The sequence below is a fragment of the Belonocnema kinseyi genome, chromosome 6 (genome assembly GCF_010883055.1).
Source record: "Belonocnema kinseyi isolate 2016_QV_RU_SX_M_011 chromosome 6, B_treatae_v1, whole genome shotgun sequence".
In the NCBI taxonomy this organism is placed as follows: Eukaryota; Metazoa; Arthropoda; class Insecta; order Hymenoptera; family Cynipidae; genus Belonocnema; species Belonocnema kinseyi.
In genome coordinates, this window is record NC_046662.1 from 19,941,535 (window position 1) to 19,947,058 (window position 5,524).

At 28.6% G+C, this 5,524-nt stretch overlaps 1 protein-coding gene across 1 annotated transcript in view; it reads right to left on the bottom strand.

Moving 5' to 3' along the window:
• Window positions 1-2,139, bottom strand: part of LOC117174807 — a 167,005-nt gene extending 164,866 nt beyond the window's left edge. The window contains exon 1 of the mRNA XM_033364185.1: window positions 2,025-2,139. The gene's annotated coding sequence lies outside the window, so the exon portion shown is untranslated. The remainder of the gene's footprint in view (window positions 1-2,024) is intronic.
• Window positions 2,140-5,524: the final 3,385 nt, after the last annotated feature.

Here is a 5,524-nt window from a genome sequence, read left to right on the forward strand (position 1 = left end):
TATTTATTTTTTCAAACAAAAAAATTGAATCGCATATAGCAAAAATTATTTCCAAATTACTACCATATCTATTAATATTTAGCAGAGGCACAAAAACCATTAAGTTTTAAACTAATTTAAAAATGGGATAAAGTCAGTTTTTTCCAAATCTAATATGAAAACGTAATAATATGTTGCAAGTAATTCCATGTTTTAGTATGTTGTTCAGAATTTGCCAGAGTAAGAGTCAATTATAAATTTTCAGTTATAAATTTGAATTTTACGTAGTATCGCGGTTTATTAACGCTTTTTAAACGTTTTTGAACATGATTAATCATTAATTGTTCATTTAAATATATCCAGTTATTTTTACGCTAATCTTCAACTGTTAGAATAATTTTCATTTGTTTAAATATTCGTTTTTCTTAATTCAATGATAAAAATAAAATAATCTGTATCAATACCATTACAATAGTTTATCACGCACCAAATTTTTGACAGATTTTAATATTTTTAAGTACTAATTTGTTTTCTAAGAATTATCGTAAATGGTTAAAGAAATTACATTTTTTCTAAACAGTTTTACTTTGTTCAAATATATAATTTTTGCATTTCTCGAAAGTTTAATTCGGATAAATAAGTTATACGTTTATTTTGAAGAAAAGCTCTAATTTTTTGTACGATTTTCATTTGTTTAAACATGTTAGGGTATTCTAGGACCACAAATTGGTACTTAAAAAAAATAAAATCTTTCAAAATTGTTGTGAAATAGAATGTTTTTTCTGCTCTTTTTAGGTAAACTATATCCATGTATCACAAATTATTTTATTGTTCTCATTGATTAAAGAACTCATAACGCCTATGAAATACATTCATTTTGCTACTAATCTAGAAATAAAAAAAAGGGTTAACAAATTAAAATTTTTTGTACAATGCAAAATAAATAAAAAATTGCGAGGTATTCTTAACTTACCGATTGATGTTTAATTATATAAAAAAAACTTTCAAAAAAAAGTTAACAAACCGCAATATTACGTAAAGTTCAAATTTGTCACTTTTGGGATTTTCTTTAAGAACCAATAAGTGTGGTATAAAGCCATTCATCCTGAAAATGTATGATTGATTGTTATTCTTTGTCGAATTCTGAATAATAATATTTTTAATAATAATTAATAAAACGGAATTATTTGTAACATATCATTACGTTTAAGTATTAGTTTTATAGAAAAACTTACGGTTTCCCATGTTAAGTCAATGGAAAAATACACTCAGAAAACGATTTGATTGAATCAATACAAGTTTTCTTCTTTCAAGCACAAAATATGTTAATTATACAGAAAAAAAATATTTCGTTGACCCAATCAAATTTTTTGGTTGTTTTAACCAAATCTTTTGGTAGATGAAGTATGTAGTTGATTCAACCAAAAAAGTTTGGATCAATGAAATATTGTGTATGAATCAATGAAATTTGTGTATTTAACCAAATTTTCATATATCCAAAAACCATTTTTTGGTTTAATAAATGTTGTGCCTGTGCACATAGTCTCTGACCCACCCCTAAATAATTACCGATGTTACTCAAATTTGGAGATAATTTTTTTGCGCATTCGAAAAAATTGGGGGTTGAAAGCAAAAATTCGAAAGGTGAAAAATAAGGGCCACCCTAAGTAATGCTCACATGCATTTCAAGAAACTTTTATATACACTTTCAGCGTGGAATCCACCATAAAAAACTACAATAAAAAACGGAAACTAATTAGCTAATTAAATAGCAGCACTTGACTTTCTTTTATACTAATTCCATTTACTTTTCTTTGCAAGATTTTTTTCTTATATATCACTTATCACTCTTTCTCGAAACACAAACACTAACACTTTATATATTTCTATTGCATACGTTACTTTCTTTTATGAATTATTGGCTTTTATTCCCAGCCTTAATTAATTATAAGAAATAACTTTCTATTACTTTTTTTTTCTTCAAAGTCAACAAGTTTCTCTAACTTTCTTTAAGAACACACGAAGGGTACATTTATCATCCTCACATCTTCTTTGTATTCCATGTAACTTTTGATTCCTTGTAACTTTTTATATTGGCTAAAAGTTAGTCACGCACAGGACTGATCGATAGTTTATTATTGATAATTAGATCAATTTTAAAAGGTACTCAAAAACGTTTGTGATTTATACTTTTAACTTTAATATTTATTTATAATTAATTTATAATTATATATTATATATTATATAGGTATATATGTTGGGTAGAAGCGAACGCGACGGAGTCTGAGAGCACTCTGACGTTTGAAACGTGGTCCTGGTTGGTCGGCGTCGCGTCGGTTTGGTCTCAGTCGCGACGGAAGACATGACCAAAAGAGAGAGAGAAGCTCTACATCGGCGCAATGAAACCTTAACTCATTCATTGAATCTGCTTGATGGCATAACTGGACTGCCGCGCGAATGATAAAACGTGGCGAGGGAAGGGCTCGCCTACTGTTGTCAACACTGTGGTGCCTGGAGTATAAACATAACTGGGATAGGGGGTCAGTGTGTCCAAGAACCGAGAATCGAGAAGAAGCTGTCGGAAGACCTGTCAGGAAGCATCCGGTAACTCCCGAGTGCTTGCAAACTGATGGGGAAGTTTCTTGGTAGATTCATCAGATTGAAGGAGATGGGGTTCTGATAGGAAATCTAGATTTCAACCCTCTCAAAGAACCTCAATTCTCTCTTTTTTTAAGGATTTACCAACCTTTCAGAAAACCAAAGAGACAGGAACTCAATCTTAAGGAATGTTCAAAACTTTACGTTGGAGTGCTTCTGATACTCCAACTTAATTAGAAAGTAAGCTTTCTCAAAATTTTTTGCATCGAATAGTGGATGGAAAAGTTATTTGAGGTCAAACGAGGGGTACTCACCACGAACTTTGAAAATCTTAAAATTGTGAATGGGGTAATCTCTATTGAATTGTTACAGATATTTCCAAGATTTAGTTAATATTGTCGGGAGTTCCGAGATTTCCGACGCTGCTCGCAATCGGAACTCCCGTGTGATTCTATAGCCTCGGCTAAACTCGATGGCCTTCGGATTTATACGGCTGTTCATTCCACGCATATAGTACACGAAGAAAAATGGATGTTCAAAAGTAAAATCTAGATGTTCAGGGGTAACATATTATATGTTTAACTATAGGACAGCAATCTAGATGTTCAAGGTTAGCATCTGTAGATCTTAAAAAGTGAAATGTTACCCTCTAACATTCAAAATGTTCAACTGAAAAATCCGAGATATTACATGTATGATTATGTCAAATTACGTCTGCAAATATTTGAGGAGTTTACTTATTTATGGTCAATTAAGTAATTAATTGACAAGTTATTTGTGAATTTTAAATTAAATTTTAATGTTCATATACGAACGAAAAACAGATAAAGGGTATAAAATGTCGACCAGATAATGCATTCAGTCAAGTTGAGGTTATATTCAATATTTCTAATTCAAAATAAAAACGGCGATGAATAATCGGAGAACGAATGATCTGTAATCTGAATTAAGTATTCTATCTATTTTAATTTACTTAGAATCAAATTGTATTTCAAATTTATAAACCTTTTGTCAAATGTGTTAAGTCAATAAACCTAAAACATAAGATCGTTGTTCTCTTCTTTACACAGAAAAAGTCGTTATCCAATTTTATTTAAGTTCATCTAATTTTTATTCTTTTGGAAATGTTCCGAAATTGTAATATTCCATAATTTTAATATTGAATATATATATATAGCTTTCAAATATAGTCATGAAATTGCAATGCGCGATGCGCATGCGTTCGAACGGTCTTAACATCTGAATGTGTTTTAGTTTAACATAAAAATATTTTTACGCCTAACATCTCAAAAAGATGCTAAATGTTTGGCATGAATATCTGCATATTAGGTGCTACAATCTTACCCTTTAAACATCTACATTTGAACATCCATTTTTCTACGTGTAGGAGCGTATGTCGGAATGTTCTACAACACCTCATCTCTTTCCACACTTGGCCAACGAGTTCTTCTAAAAATGCCATCTAATGTTTCATTAAGGGGACATCCATAAACTACATTAACAGTTTTAGGCTATTTCACCAGCCCCTCTCGTTGACAACAATAAATTTGCCCCCTCCCCCCTCGAAAAGTAACGTGGGCCACAATTCTATCAAAACATAGGAAAGAGGGTCATTCTTCACAAATAAAGTGTAATAATGCAGGAATAAATTCTTTCAAATAAAATTATAGTAAATTTCATATTCAATGTAAAATGAAACACTTCATATTCCTAAGATTTCAAGTCGAAACATGTATTAAATTTTCAACAAACAAGGTTATTTTTCTAAACAAAAAGACCAATTTTTAACAAAATATAACAATTCTCTTCCAAATAGTTGAATTTTTAACTTATAAAGCATAAATTTTGAACCAAAAATAGATTAATGCAATTTTCAGATGAAAACATTCATTTTTAACTAAAAAGAAACTGAATCTTTAAAAAAAAGTTCAATTTTAAAGTACAGAGGTGAATCTTAAAAACTATGAATTTTAAACAACTACTTTAACTTCCAGACAAGTAGTTTAATTGCTTCGTAAAAATGGTGACTTTTTGTTCAAATAATTAAAATTGAGACTAGATGAATTTTGACAAAAATCATTTAATTTTTAATCAAATAGTTCAATTCAAACCAAACAAATAAATTTTGAACAAGAAAATTCATTTTCAAACGAATAGTTTAATTTTCTACTAAATTGTTGAATCGTCAACCAGAGCAGAATAATTTATAAACAAACAGTTGCATTTTCAAGCATGAATTTTTAAATAGAAAAGATAAATTTGAAATAAAAATATCAATTTTTAACAAAAAAAGAATATTTGCATATTTAGTATAAAAAATATTTTCGCAACCAAAAAAGAAGAGAATTTTCAACAAAATAGTTATATTTAAAAACAACGAGTTGAATGTCAAAAATAAAGTTCAACCCAAAAGATAATTTTAGAACCCGGAAGATTAAAATATAAAATGGAATTGTTCAATTTTCAACCAAGAAGGTGTATCTTAAAAAAATTCAATTTTACCGAACTAATTCAACTTTCAACTAAATACCTGTTTTTATAAAAATTCATCATTAAACTAATAATAGAATTTTCAACGAAAATGATGAATGTTCCAGCAAGAAGATGGAAGTTCCAACAATAACCAATATTTTGTAACAAAACGGTTGAATTTTCAACCAAAAAATATTATTTAATAGCAAGAAAGTTAATTTTCTCAAAAAAGTTAAATTTTTATCAAAATAGTTTGCATTTCTGTCCAAAAAGAATGAATTTTCATTTAAAAAAATTAATTTTTGTCCAAAACTAACGAATTTTTAACGAAATATATATATTTTCAACTAGAAAAAATCAGTTTGAATAAAAAATATTAATTTTCCAGGAAAAATGGAATAGTTACATTGTTAAATAAAAAATCAATTCTTAACGAGAAAAACGCATTTTTAAAATAAGAGTTGCATTTTCAACT